The sequence below is a fragment of the Haemaphysalis longicornis genome, unplaced genomic scaffold (assembly GCF_048455015.1).
Source record: "Haemaphysalis longicornis isolate Haplotype H1 unplaced genomic scaffold, Haemaphysalis longicornis Haplotype H1 scaffold_1, whole genome shotgun sequence".
Taxonomy (NCBI): domain Eukaryota; kingdom Metazoa; phylum Arthropoda; class Arachnida; order Ixodida; family Ixodidae; genus Haemaphysalis; species Haemaphysalis longicornis.
Genome location: NW_027526203.1, coordinates 223494659 through 223510313, shown reverse-complemented (window position 1 = coordinate 223510313; position 15655 = coordinate 223494659). Strand labels below are relative to the sequence as shown.

The following is a 15655-nucleotide window of genomic DNA, read 5'->3' as shown; positions in this document are numbered from 1 at the left end:
CCGCGTGTTAACTTGCGCCGCGCTAGTGAAGTGATGTTACGCCAGGTGCCCACATGGCCTCGACTGGCACAGACCACAGTGAGCAGCAAGTGAGAACAAATCGTTTATTGACATCCGCAAGTTTACAGAGGCCAGGACATCATTTCATTTCGATCGCTGCAATTGTACGTCACTTTCGTGACAACATTTTTTTTGCCGCAACAACTCGTTCACTTGCGCTAAGATTTCGAACGAAGGGCACAAATGAGGTATTGACGGCGACAACGGTTTCGTTTGCATTGTCTTTCTAGCTGAGTGCATAACACTCACCTTCTGTTGGAAGAATCAAATTGGCGGCTTTGTGGTTGCGAATTCAGAAACGAGGTGGTGCACCAGTCGGCTGTTCGTAAAAAGTTGCGTACATTTTTGCTCAACGGATGTTTGATGCAAAATTTGTTAATAATATTTTTAAACAACACATTGTAAGCGAACTGTGTTGGCTGTTTGAGTCACGGAATGAATGTTTTGTATTCTATACCAAAAGTAACCTTTTGGTTGCGCCGTCTGGTGGACTTGATGGTCGAAAACAGCGCTGTAGGTTGGTCACGTGGGGCGTCGATTTTTACGCCGCCTATAGGGAAACCAGGGAACATCCAAGCTTGAGAGGCCTACGGAACTGAGAAGTGTTCAGACTGGATCTACACGGGAGCTTTCCGTCAGAGTACAGGGTTGTCTGCGTATACAGTGATCAGTTATGGCTGGAAATGCGCGTGGTTAATGTAAAAAGTAATAAAAATGCCGTGATATCTATAATTCAAGGTGAGCAGATTGCTAAACAAAAAAAATAAATAACAATCTTGTTGAATGCTGAATTACTTTCTTAATTTTGTATTCGTTACGACATGCCGCGTTCAGGCGTACTCAGGTTTGGTAGTTGGCAACATATATGCAAATTGCGCGTCTGAACGCGGGCCGTGTGCTACATGCTACAGGAGCGGTGGCAAGCCATAACAACCATGCTACGTCTTTTGTTTTTCTGAGCACGCTTCTCCTGATGTTCGTGTTGAGAAAGCGCAAGTCTTTGCGTAAAAGGAAGGCTCGGTCGAGGAGCGTGTGGATGCGAAAGATGTGCCGCCATTGAAAGTCCGGCCACTCGGCAACTCTAATCCCACTGCTGAGACGGTCTGACCCGGAATACTTTTTTGAGTAAGTATTGTGTTTCGGGGTGCAAGACGAACCTAGATATGCAATACTGAAATGTTATACCTGTTGCAGCTACATGACGATGAGCGCTGCAACCTTCGACAAACCGTTGTCGTTAGTAGGGCACGCAATACAGAAACTAAACACAAACTGGAGAGAGAGCATCACGGCGACTACGCGGCTGAAAATCACGCTCAGGTAAGCTGAAATGTTCATGCGCGCACGTGCACGCGAACCTAAACTGAAACAAAATAACAGCAGACAACGGATAGTGGTGGTGCCCAGCCGCGAGAACGGAAACCTACGTCGATATAAAGAATGCGTGTTCGAGAACTCTTTTACTGCTGCCATGCGAGTCGGCCCGGGTCGTTTACTGGAGAATAGATCCTTGCATTAGCCCATGCGTGGTTCGTCCCATTTCGCTTATCTGGAAATGACGGTTAGTTACGCGCGACATTGTGGTTGCTTCATAGCAAAAGTTCTCACGGTATCAAAAAAGGTATGGGAAAGGTGATTTTTAAAAATGTCATTTCACAGTGGCCATATTTCACCATACTTCCAGCCTTACCTAAAAGGAATTGCCCAACAGCAATTAATTGATAACATGATCGACCTCAGTAAATTTTTAAAGACGGTAGTCTTTCTTGGGCTACTTAAACCCAGAAATTTCGTTCTTTCTGTATGTCTGTCTGTAACTCGATTCAGCCACTCGGCCAAAGTAAAATGCTTACTGCGCAATAGTCTTATATACTCACAGCCAAATGTAAACGTCTAAGCCCGGTTTATATGTTCATACTTGTCAACTTTGTTGGACAAGAACAAGGCATTACGCATATATAAAAAAGGAAATTAGTACACAAGGAATATTTACAGTGTTCCTTTATTAAAAAAAATCCTGGATGCTTGGTTTTTTTTTATAGCAAATTATATTCTACATCGAATGCAGAAACCCGCCGCCGCCTGGCGGCGTATGAAAAATCACGCGGCAACAGCAACGAAAGTTTCCACTAGCTAGGTTCCACGTTCTGCTTGGAACACACGTCGAGCACGGCCACACTGTTCTATAAACCTTGTAGTCGGCCGCCTCCATTCATGCGCGTCTCCGCCGTACTGCAGCGCTGGCATCGAGGAACCCCGCCTGTAGCAGTGGAACGCGGTGAATTCAAATCGCCTTGAGCAAACCTTTAGTGTGTTTACTTTGGGATGAGCGCGACGGAACAGGAACAGCATGAGAGGTGAGCGGGAAAGCAAAGGGTGGCATTTCCTGGGCAAATGCCTTGTTGCGACCGAGTGGGGGCACCCGATCCGAGCTCCGTGGCCTCCGACATACGAGTGGTAGCGTGTATGATGCGAGCGGCCAGCCGCTGTTGCAGCCGTGAAGAAGTCCACAAGCCCTAGGCTAACGTAACTGTTTACTTCATAGCGAGACGTGAGCCGAAGCCAAAGAACAATGCCCCGACGGGCGAGGTTACAATACAGGACTCGAGCAGAGCGACAACATCGATTCGCTGCTCTAACAGGAATGGTTTACAACGCTTGCGGGGGTCTATTTATACCCAAAAGCGGAAACGGTCAAAACGCAACAAGCGGCAACACGCCGCGAACGTCACAGACACACACAACGCTCTTTCCAGAGTTCGTAAGCCGTTGGTAGCCTCCGCGCACGTTGAGTCCGAGAGACGGGAGAGAGGAGGTCTCCGTTGCGATCGACGGGGCATCTGTGTCCTTGAAGAGCGTGGAGACGAGCCTCGCCGCCAGCCGCCGAAGTTTTGAAATGCGCCGAGAGCGAAGAGTCTGACGCGGCTTGTCGCAACTTGTCACCGACATGGTGGCGCCTGACGGCAGAAATGCGCACGAGGTGGCTTCGCCGCACAGCCATGGAGTGCTGCGGGAAAGTACGGCGGCGCTGGCCGATTCGTAACAGCTTCTCCGCCGGGGGTCCGAGATCCCATGGATAAGGGTCTTCAACCGTTGTCCGGAGGGATGCTGTCGAAGTGAAGTGTTCGGCAGACGCTCGACTCCAGGCCTGGGCTGCACGACACCCTGCTGGAGCTTCACCGGTAGGGTCACTGGACGAGTAGTGGCTCCCCACGAACGTCTCTGGCTTGGTCAGGCAAGCAACAGAACAACACAGGAAGACACAACCGCATCGCCGGCAAGTGCGAAGACAAATCCACACTGAAGCTTTGCCAGGCTTTTAGTTGCGAAAAAGTACGCGAATAACTAACTACTCTAGTTATATTTTTGCCCAGTAGTACTTTAGACAAGTGAAAAACTTAAAAGGTGACATTTCGCGTGATTGGAAATGTCCCACACAAAAAGAAATGTAATCGTAGAGGGCGAAACCTGCTCCAGGAAAAACAATGAAAATGAGAAAGTCAGGCGTCTACAAGCCACTTCTCGCACTGAGAGCTGCGATTCGAGCTCTCATCATTGCTCCGAGCTTTCCCCAATTTGTATCGCACTTTAGGTGCGCCCGTTCTCTGAAAGAGACTGCTGCGACCGCGTGAAATCACACCTGTCGTCTTGTTAGACAAAGGTCGAGCGCGCGGAGGAGCGAGCGAGATTTTGCAGCGTTCGAACGTAAGGCGCGCACTCCTTTTTAGAGGCGGCGTTCCCCTGGCGCGATGCGAGCTCACGGCTTTGCCCGCACTGAAACATGCGCCACAATTACGCGCGGAAGTTTTTTCTCTCTCCTCGTTGCTCGCCTTTTCGCGAACGCGTTCGGCAAGTGAACAGCGGAACGCGTTTACGTTCTCATAGGCTGGTCGGTTCCCGACCTCGGCTCAGCCACTGGCGACCCGGGAACCTCAACTAGCTCAGCCGATGTTGGCCTATCGTCGGGAGCATCAGCTGGGAGTGACAAGGGCACGACGTGCTCATTAGACACCTCGTAGCTTCCAACAGACCCTTTCTCGGCGTCCATCGCCTTTTTCGCAACACCCTCAGCAAGCCAACATCGAAGGGTGTTTTCGTTCTGTTATGCGGCCGTCAAGGCTACACTAGATCCAAGCTGCCCTGTCTCAAAAGACGGCTCAGCCGCCCCAGACACCTGAATCTCTACGAGCTCGGCTGGCCGTTGCTCGAGGTCAGCTAACTGAGCTGGTGTCATGACGGAATCGGCTTGCTCAGTGGCGAGAGCGTCATTTCTCCCAACTGAACCGTGCAAACTGTTCGCTGCCTCGGCTGCAGGCTTTGCCACCACATCGCTCGTTTATGCACTGGCGTCCGAAGGAACAACCTCCGTTTCAGCGGACTCGTGCGGCCTCTCGGTAACCTCATCGTTCACGCATTCCTGCGAAACGTCGCTACCCTGCGAAATGTTCACGTTCAAGTCGGTAGCCGTTCCCAAAGCCTCCCGCGAATTTGAACCGTCCGAACACTCTGCCGAGATCATGGAGGAAAGAAAAGTTTAGGAGGGAGCGTCACGTGACTATCGTGAAGCCTAGTCATAAAAAATAAAAAGGAAAGACTGATGGGAGATGCCCTGCCTCACGTGATAGGCAAGCGGTAGTTCTTTGCGCCTCACGCGGCCGCCCGCCTGCCCGCGCTATGCTGCGTCGTTCTGTTTGGTTGCCGGGCCGTCCGGATATTCGGGTTTCGGCGACGAGTCCCCGTCCGGGCGTTGCGCGCAGCGCTGCCTGCAACCCTGAACGCGCAGCGGGCTGATCGTGCAGGCAAAGTGTTCGGACGGGAGAGACAGAAAACATCTTTATTTATTGAGCTCTGGGATCCGTCGAAGTGCGCCGCGCAGTGTCGTGTTCCGCCGCAGTGCAAAAGCGGAGATGTCAGAGTACGACATCCGTGCCTCATATTTTATTTCACAAACACACCTCACTTCCTTGATTCTGGTAATTTTATATTTTCACCTCCCAGGCGTAATTTAGCGTTCGTTACCCATATACCTATCGCACAGATTGAGCAGTACTCGGACAACCAGCCCGCGTTCTGCCTGCGACGCGAGGCGGAAAATGATTTGCTCTTCCCGCGCCCGCACCCAACGCCAGTGGTTCTGCACCTTTTCTTTTCTAATGCACTGAAGGAGACAGCAACGCAAAACAGACATCGTCACGACAATTGTGGCATGTACAACGTGCCACCATGCCGGAGCACCGATAAGGCGAATGTATGCAAATGCGCACGCGAGCGAAACCAAAGCTTCTCGCACAACCTCTAATCTGATTGGACACTCGTTACAGCACTATGATGTAAAGGAAAGGTGGCGCGATAACTCCCAGCAAAATTGGAAACGCAATCCTCAAAGCACACCTGGCAAACACCACGCACCCGTAGGCCGCTCCGTGCTTGTGAATGTTTACAGCGGCGCGTTCGAGCAAAGCCGGTCGTGGTTCCAGCGGTAAGCGTCAAATTCGGCTAACAGCTCGTGAAGGTGCTCCGTGAGCATGGGATCTACGTATCGTGTCGCTTTGAACAGCGACAGTACTTCCACGATACGAGGGATACGAGGGTGGGAGCGCAACGCTGGCGAAAAATCGCGTACGACGCCTTCGGCAACGCCACTCGCCTCCTTCTCCACCGGCAGCCAGCCGGAGCCACTAAATGCTACCGCGGGCCTGAGAGTGGTGCATCTTCCATAATGCATTGCGCGGGAGGAGCCCGAGGAGAGGAGAATGCGGCGTCAGAGGAGGTTGGCTTGCCAAAGCTGTGCCGCCTGACGTCATGCTCCTTCCTAACATTTTTCTTCCTCCATGGCCGAGATCTCCAAAACAAACGCCGACACATTATCGCACTCAGTGGACACGCACTGCCCTCTGCCGCCTCTGCCGACAGTCTGAGCTAATGCGCCGTCGTTATCTCTCTCAGCAACCTTGCCACGCTGCTGGGCCGCAACCGTCGCCTCCGACTCGCGCTCCCGAGCGTCTGCTACTGACAGCGCTGGCACGTTCTTTCCTCGACAACGAGGTCTTTTTCGAGCAACAATTCTAACTCGGGCTTCACTTCTTCCTGGTCGAGTTGAACTTCATGCTCTAGGTGCTTGTTCTCCCGTTGGAGTCTCTCTCCCTCGAGCTCTTTTCTTTCCCGTTCAAGGCGCTCGAGCTCGAGGTCATACCCTCGCATCTTTTCCTTGTGTTCCTGTCTTTCTTGCTCAAGTAGAAGCTTGTGCTCTCGTTCCTCTTTCTGCCACTCGAGCTCCTGTACTCGCTCTCTTTCCTCGCCTCTGCAACCTGACGTTTCGCGGTCTCCCTGCCATTGATCCGCTCAATGCATTCTGACAGCTCCTCATCGTCAGCCCCAACAGCGAGTATAGCCTGTATCAGCTCTGGCTTTCTCAGCGCGTCCGTAACATCCAAGCGCCACTCTTTTGCAAGCTCCAACAACTGCGGTTTTTTCAACGCTTTCAAATTCATGGCCGGTATAGAGTACTGCTTCCCCACTGCTCCAAAAATGTTTTGCGCGAATAACCCACGCGACAAAAACACGCCCTACCAGCTATCCTCAGAAGCCTGGTAAAACTCAGTGAAGAAAAGTCCCGCACTCACCCTTGACCGCCGTGAATTCTGCGAAGTCCGAAGCTGCCTTGACGTCCGTGGTGTTGGATCTCGCACCGCTGGGTCCAGGTGTTACGAAGTTGCCATCCGACCTCTGCCAACCAGTTGTTGCGACCGTGAAGGCCGACTGCAGCCGGGAAGACGTCCAGAGCTGATAGGCCAACGTAAACTGTTTACTTCATAGCGAGAGGTGAGCCGAAGCCAAAGAACAATGCCCCGACGGGCGAGGTTACAATACAGGACTCGAGCAGAGCGACAACATCGATTCGCTGCTCTAACAGGAATGGTTTACAACGCTTGCGGGGGTCTATTTATACCCAAAAGCGGTAACGGTCAAAACGCAACAAGCGGCAACACGCCGCGAACGTCACAGACACACACAACGCTCTTTCCAGAGTTCGTAAGCCGTTGGTAGCCTCCGCGCACGTTGAGTCCGAGAGAGGGGAGAGAGGAGGACTCCATTGCGATCGACGGGGCATCTGTGTCCTTGAAGAGCGTGGAGACGAGCCTCGCCGCCAGCCGCCGAAGTTTTGAAATGCGCCGAGAGCGAAGAGTCTGACGCGGCTTGTCGCAACTTGTCACCGACATGGTGGCGCCTGACGGCAGAAAGGCGCACGAGGTGGCTTCGCCGCACAGCCGTGGAGTGCTGCGGGAAAGTACGGCGACGCTGGCCGATTCGTAACAGCCTACAAAGACTATCGTCTTTTGACGACATTTACAACGAAAGGAGCAGATACGTGGCCAATTTTTTTAATTCACTGTGTTGAATGACGTCAAAAATAATGCGACAAATATATGTATTTAGATTCACAGCCGTTCTGCCGCCAACCTGAAGTAATGAGAAGTGTGACTGCGCGCCTTAATCAAAGGAAGCATAATGTGCTTGCCGTATACTTGAGCTAATATTGTGTACATCTAATTCATTTGCTGCATTTCACAGCTACGGATACGTTTATTATTTTTTTGCAGATTCCTTGCTAGCGATGACAGCCAGCGCAGCCTGTCGTATGCGTTTCAAGCTGGGAGGTTGACTGTGAGCAAAATAATATCCGAGACATCACTGGCGATCTGGAACAACCTGAAATATGAATACGTGAAATGCCCCCGCACAGAATGTGAATGAAAATCTGATGCAAGAGGTTTTCTTTAACGATGGAATGTGCCAAACTGCATCGGTAAATAATACTGAAAAATGCTCGCCTCTTTTTGTATACACTAAAAAAATGCATCCAGTTCATGTTTGCATGAAGTTTTTTTTATATCTGGTTTTTACAGTACTTCAGCGATTAAGGTTGTGAATACTAACAGAATGTTTTTTTTTCCAGGGAGCATAGACGGGAAACATGTCACAATCGAGGCTCCCAGCAACTCTGGTTCCAAAAATTTCAATTACAAAGGGTGCTTCAGCAAAATCCTTCTAGGCATGTGCGATTCTGCCTACAAGTTTCCTTATGTAGACATTCGTTGGTGTGGGGGCGAGAGCGACGGAGGAATTTTCGGCCGGAGTGCACTCCATCATGCCCTGGGATCGAACCGGCTTGGAGTACCTGGGCCCTCCCGCCTTCCTGGGGGTGACGTTGCACCTTACGTCATCCTTGGAGACGAGGCTTTTCCCTTAAAGCCTTACCTCATGCATCCGTATCCGAGACGAGCCCTAAGAGGTGACCAGGAACGGGTTTACAATTATAGGTTGTCCCGTGGGAGGCGGGTAATAGAAAATGCTTTTGGCATTTTGACAAGCCGGTGGCGGATACTGAGGCGGCGGTTTAAGGCAACACATGAGAATGTGAATAGATATGTCCTTGCAGCAGTAGCTCTGCACAACGTTTTAATGGCACTTGACGAGGAAAAAGGGAGATATTATCCTCCACGATTTGTAGACAGTGAAGCGTGGAACGGAGATGTCATTGATGGGGAGTGGCGGAAAGAGGGTGAAGCTGTTCCCGTGTTTTCGGAGCCAACATACCTGGCGTCAAACCGGGCAATTCGCGTTGCTGAAGTTGTGCGCAATCGTCTAAAGGAGTATTTTATGGGTCCTGGGCAGGTTGACTGGCAAATGGATTACATCTACCGAAGCAAGCCCAGGTCCAGCAGATAGTGACAGTATTTAACAGTTTACAAGAACCGTTTATTTTTTTTTCAGCAAGGTAACGCGGTTTGTCGCCATCCGCTATCCATTCTTTCATATTGTTACGGAACTACGCACACATTTGTTGGGTGCCTTTTGTGCTCTGTGGCAAGCAGGAGAAATGTGCCTTTTCACGCATTTGACATTTTTTGACGTCACGCACTGCCCAAATTCTGCAACGGCGCCTCAAGCAGGAGGCGAGCAGCCGTTTCAGAACGCACAAACGAAATAGGGCACTGCAGCGCCTTCCCTTAAGCTGGGCAGGCACGAAAGTCACGATGTGCTTTCTCTTCACATTGGTGGAAAAAATTTCACTTTGTCTTCTACACTTCACCCTTCATGCCTTTTTTTTCCTTTACATGCAGCAAGTGGTTACTAAAAGTTGGTGTTTGGATGCAACGCAATATCCATATTTTTCTGGTTCCTGTTCCTCATTAATGCTGTGATTCCCTTGTTCATTTTACACGCGGTTTTAGATGCGGAGCATCTCTTGCTCGGGGGTATGTCCTACGGCGTTGGCGTCCGCACTCACACTACGCATGCGCAACTCTCCTCTTTCCCGCACTCCAACAGCTGCGCGTTACTCTCTCCACTTCTCTCCTACCACCTGCTTGCGCTTCTCCTGCGTTCTCGCTTCTGTTCTCGCGGCGCATGCGCTACTCTCCTCCTCTAGTCTCCTCTCCTTCAACTATGAATAATGCCGCAATCATTAGTATTCATTGACAAGGCGGATGGTCAACCCCCCCACTATCATCATCGACTGACGGCCAGAGGAAGACGACGTTGTTTGCTCTCGACAAGCGCGCGGTGGCTGTTCTTAGGACTCAACGAGTTCGTGGCAATAAAGCCAATTCCTTCAACCCTAAACCACCAAGGTCCATCGTCCTATCGGTGACATTCTGGTAGAGGTGCGGCGTAGAAAGGTGCAACGGTTTGCTGTGCCTGTGACGTCATCCTGGAAGATACAGTGGTCCTCCGGCCGTCTGGTAGCAGTCCGAACTCCGCAGTACGACCTTGCAGCCGCCTGTTCGTGAGAGCCTCGTTCTCCAAGGCGCGCCGGCCTGGGCTTAGAATTAGACTCGCCTCGCGGGGTCGCCGAGAGCCGCTGGACATCGGGTGAACGTTCAATCGGGTGAATACAGCCGTCACGTCGTATTCCTGTAGCCGCAAGCTCCATCGAGCGAGTCCACCGGACGGGTCCTTCAGGTTAGCAAGCCAGCACAAGGCATGGTGGTCGCTAACGGCTTTGAAGGGCCTGCCGTAAAGGTACGGTCGGAATTTATTTATAGCCCATATCACCGCAAGGCATTCTTTTTCTGTTGCTGAATAGTTGCTTTCAGCTTTGGATAGCGTGTGGCTTGCGTAGGCTATAACCTTCTCTGTACCCTGCTGCCACTGCAGCAGGATGCACCAATTCCAACGTTACTGGCGTCTGTCCGGGTTTCCGTGTCGCTGGTCTCGTTGAAGTGCGACAAGACTGGGGCGGTTTGCAGACGTCTACGCAGTTCATCGAACGCTGCTTGCTGTCCCTCAGTCCAGACGAAGGGTACGTCGCCTTTCGTAAGGCGAGTGAGTGGTTCCACAATTCCAGCGAACCCTTCCACAAAGCGCCAATAATAAGCGCAAAGGCCCAAGAAGCGCCGGACAGCCTTCTTGTCAGTTGGTATAGGGAAGGAGCTCACAGCAGTTGTTTTTTCAGGATCCGGGTGCACTCCTTGAGCACTCACAAGGTGTCCAAGGAATTTTAGCCCCTGGAATCCAAGGTGGCATTTTTCAGGCTTGATAGTTAATTGTGCAGAGCGGATCGCTTCCAGAACGCTTTTTAACCGTGTCAAATGTTCTTCAAACGAGCTAGAAAACACTACCACGTCGTCTAGGTAAACGAGACATGTCTGCCACTTCAGGCCAGCGAGCACGGTATCCATTATTCGTTGGAACGTTGCCGGGGCAGAACACAGGCCGAATGGAAGGACTTTGAATTTATAGAGGCCGTCGGGAGTTACGAAAGCTGTTTTCTCACGGTTCTCTCATCAACTTCGATCTGCCAATTGCCAGATTTTAAGTCTACGGACGAGAAGAATTTAGCGTCGCGTAAACGGTCCGACGTATCGTCTATTCGCGGAAGGGGGTAAACATCGCGTTTAGTGACACTGTTCAATTTGCGGTAGTCGACGCAGAAGCGAAGCGTGTTGTCCTTTTTCCTCACAAGCACTGCAGGTGAGGCCCATGCACTCTTAGACGGTTGAATAACATCGTCGTGGAGCATCTCTTCGACCTGGGTCTTGATGGCCTCCCTCTCTTTGGGCGACACCCTGTAGGGCTGCTGGTGCATAGGTCTGATGGATTCATCGTTGACGATGCGATGCTTCGTGATGGGAGTCTGACGCACCTTGGAGGACGTGGCGAAGCAGTCGGAGGAGTCCTGTACCAGATGTTCTAAGGCTTCCACTTCAGCTGTCGAAAGGTATTGGTTAATTTTCACAGGTATGCCCAGGTCAGCTGTGATTGTACCAATTGATGCTGTGTTCGACGCGCCTACGGACGTGACATCGGCGACTCCCTCGATGAACGCGATAGTGGTACCTTTCGTAAGATCTCGACGCTCATTGGAAAAATTAGTCAGCAGGACTGGCGTGCATCCATTCTGCAGGCTGACGAATCCCCTTGCAACACATAGGCCTTTCTCCAGAAGCAAGCGAATGTTGGCTTCGGCGATGCCTTCACAGTCCTCGAATGCGTCGCTTTTAACATTAACAAACCAGCTAGCACGGGCGGGTAGAGTGACATCGTCGTCAACAACGCGTAACGCCCCATCGCGCTTGTCTTCAATGTGGCTCGCTATGGCTCTTTTTGTCGAAAAGGTAATTCTGGAGTTCGGCAGATCAATAACTGTTCCGTTTGTTCGCAGGAAATCCATGCCGAGAATTAAATCTCGTGAGCACTCCGGGAGCACAATGAAGCTGGTAACGTATGTGAAGCCGCGTATTTTTATCCGCGCAGTACACCTACCGTCAGGGCTTATTAGGTGGTTTCCAGCTGTACGAACTTCCAGGCCAGTCCAGGGGCTGACCACTTTCTTTAGCGCAGACACCAGAGTTTCGCTTATGACCGAATAGTCCGCACCGGTATCAGCCAAAGCTGTCGTCGCATGGCCGTCGATATCCAAGAGTACATCGCAGGTAATAGGTGTAGGATTACAGTTAGGTTTCGGCTGTTCGTCGTCTTGTCGTCGTTCTTGCAATGGAGGATCTTGGCAGTCATTTAGGTTAGCGGCCTCACCTCCAGACGTTGCCGGTTTCAGTTTCCCCGCCGTTCAGGGCTTCCGGAGAGTCGGTCGGCAGTACCAGAGGAGAACCGTGGACTAGAGGACCTACGTCGGGCAGGGGACGACGACCGGGATTGAACGCGTTGTGGCGGAATCGTGTTCCGGCGTTCGGCGATGTAGTCCGGCGGAAACGTGTTCCGGCGTTCGGCGATGTAGTCCGGTGGATACATGCTCCGGCGTTCGATGTAGTCCGCGACCTCCGGCGGTCGCTGTCTGTTTCGCGGAAGTGGCGCATCGGGCGCGAATCCCCGCAGATCAGCTCGGCGATAATGGCAGGTACGGTACACGTGCCCTTCCTCCCCGCAGTGGAAGCAGAGGGGCCTGTGGTCAGAGGTGCGCCCCAGTTCACTCTTCCGACGGCTTATTTGCGTCAGGTAGGGAGCGCTGCCTCGTATTACCCCCGGGGTAGACTGCGGTGTGATGGTGGCGACTGTTGGAGGGGTGCAGTAAGCGGCTTGCTGCGCGGCTGCGGCATACGAGGCTCGTGGTTCACCCTGCCACGACACGTAAATTCGTTCCGGTGCCCGTACAGCTTGCCTTACCTCCTCCCTCACGATCACCGCAGTGGACACTGAAGCCGATGACACAGGTTCCTGCTGCAGTTTCTGGAGCTCCTCGCGGACAATTTGCCTTACGAGCTCGCGGAGCCCAGGGCTCACCTGTTCGGTTACACAGGACAAGACGGCTTGCTCGCGGTTGTACTGCCTGGACCTTTGGTGAGGTGCCCTTTCAATTATTGCAGCCTCACTGACAAATTCCGCAACCATTCTCGGGGCACTCCGTATCAGCCCGGCGAAGATGTCTTGCTTTACGCCGCGCATGAGGTGCCGGACCATCCTGTCTTCTGTCATTGCAGGATCTGCGCGCCTAAAAAGACGGGTCATATCCTCGGCGTACATGGTGACGCTCCCGTTCTGGTGCTGATTTCTGGCTTCAAGGGCAGCTTCACCCTTTTCCTTGTGGTCGCTGCTAGCGAAAGTCACTAGTAAGCGCTGACGAAACTCCTCCCACGACGAAAATGACATGCCTCCCACATTATGGCGATGTACGTCGACGTGGAGCATCGAACATGGGACGAGCTTTTACCTTTTGTAACCTTCGCGTACAATACTGCAATCCAGGAGACAACAGGGTTTTCTCCGCTTAACCTGGTTCATGGCCGGCAAGTAACCACAATGCTGGATGCCAAGTTGCCCCTCCTGCCCAATGATGATGCCCACGAAGACGCTCGACTAGTCTCTCGGCGCGCAGAGGAGGCCCGGCAATTAGCCAGAATCCGAATTTCCACCTAACAGTCAGTCGACGCTGCTCGCTACAATCTTCGTAGACGTGACGTACACTTTAGTCCTGGAGATAAGGTGTGGCTCTGGACACCCGTTCGACGCCGTGGGTTTAGCGAAAAGCTCCTTAAGCGTTATTTCGGGCCGTATACAATACTGCTCCGTATCAGCGACGTTAACTACGAGGTACTACCAGACGCAGTGCGTTCTTCATCCCGACGACATTTACGTCCGGACGTTGTACATGTTGTGCGCCTCAAACCCTACTTTGTTCGCTAGCATTCCAGCCGTCACTTCCAGAGTAGCGCATTGCAGTTTACGTATCCACTCGCATCGGGACGATGCCTTTTTGAAGAAGGGGGTAATTCCGCAATCATTAGTATTCATTGACACGGCGGATGGTCAACCCCTTACTATCATCATCGAGTGACGGCCAGAGGAAGACGACGTTGTTTGCTCTCGACAAGCGCGCGGTGGCTGTTCTTAGGACCCAACGAGTGCGTGGCAATAAAGCCAATTCCTTCAACCCTAAACCACCAAGGTCCATCGTGCTATCGGTGACAATATAAAACGGGTAGAGAGCTGCGCGCGTTCAGTGTAGCGCTTGCTTCGGTTGACTCCGTTGATGCTTCCGATGAAGTGTGATGGAAGCAACAGTCCGGTCAGTGAGTGGGCTGACGCAAGCACGCGTCAGCATCAGCCCCAACACTAATAGCAACGTTGCGTCCACTCAAGACAAAGCTGCGAAGCGAAGGGCACGCGACGCTGAACGCAAACGCTTGAAGCGAGCGGCGGACCCTGAACTTCGTCAGCGCGAAGCAGCTTCGAAGCGTCAACGTCGAGCAGCGGATCCTGAGCTTCGGCAACGTCAAGCAGCGTCGGTTCGAGAACGTCGAGCGGCGGTACCGGAACTTCGACAACGTGAAGTGAAACGCAAACGTACGAAGCGAGCGGTGGAACCGAACCTTCAAGAACGGGAAACCCAACTACTAACACAACGGAACGCAGCGGAACCCCCCGATGCTCCGCATCCTACTCAGGGTTCCCCTCCCTCGGGGAGATGGGGTACTTTTTTATGTGGGCTGGTGCATTGCAAGTACATCAGTAAGTGCGCATTTGTTTGTGTAACCAAGGTTACTTTCATTTTATAGCAAATAAAACACCTGTGCACTGCCCTGGTTTCGTAAATGTGCTATGTTTCATGCAACTCCACATAATGCACCCCTATATCTAACTAATGACGACGTTTGGAGGAGAAGCTTTCTCTTGATGAATTCTTTGGTTGTTGTGTGAGTTATCCAAACCGCATCGACCACGTCAAAATGAACGAAGCGGACAGCCATCGACGCCATAACTTGGGGGACAGTACGCTTCATGGTGGCCACTGAAGTGTTTCATTCTTTAAGTTCGCCTATTAGCATTCCGCGACATCGTCAGACAAAGTAGCCTTTTCGGTTTGGCGTTGTCACGGTACACGCACCATCAGTGAGAGCACTAAAGCTTCGCTTTAATGAGCTGTGAACCAAGCGAGACAAAAAGGTATGACATTTCCAAGTTTAACCAGCCCTTTATTTCGGTGAGTAACGACGTTAAGTTCCACTATGTTCAGTAAGTCCACTGCGCAAAGTGGAATGATGAAATGCAGCAACCGCAAATAAATACTTCAAACTAGCAACACACCTGAAACGGTTCCCCCACATTGCAAATGAACAAACAAAAAATTGTGACTACACAAGAACTATCTGTAAACAGAACACCAACCGAAGTAGAGGAAATATTGAAAAAGTAAGGAATCAGTTGGGGGACAAGCAACTGCAATGCAACATCTACACAAACACACGAGACAGCCAAACACAGAAGCAAATCCCAGGACTTTGAAGTGCAAAAGGCAGTGTACTGATTTTACATTAGCAATGTTTCGTACATTTTCATACTGCACGGGAAGGCTTGAAACAAGGTGTGCAGAAATGTTTGTGCAGCGAAATATGCATGCATGTCCGGGTATTAGAAACCGTCAAGGCAAGGTCAAGCAACTAAACAAATAAAGCAGAAAAAAAAGTTTCGTACCAAGACAAAACTGCAATACCGCAGAAACCAGGCATGTCGAAAAAAATGCTAACTGCACTGAAAATGAATAGAAACACCAATAAAGATACATAATCTGCTAAGTGACGCATAGTGCCTGCGATGCTGTTGCAGTTGTGACACTTCTACAGTAAAAGCTGGTTCA

General features: G+C 51.4%; 1 pseudogene; it reads left to right on the top strand.

The window, feature by feature from the left end:
* Positions 1–1033: 1033 nt before the first annotated feature.
* Positions 1034–11260, top strand: LOC144157929 (uncharacterized; annotated as a pseudogene).
* The last annotated feature ends 4395 nt before the right edge of the window (positions 11261–15655 follow it).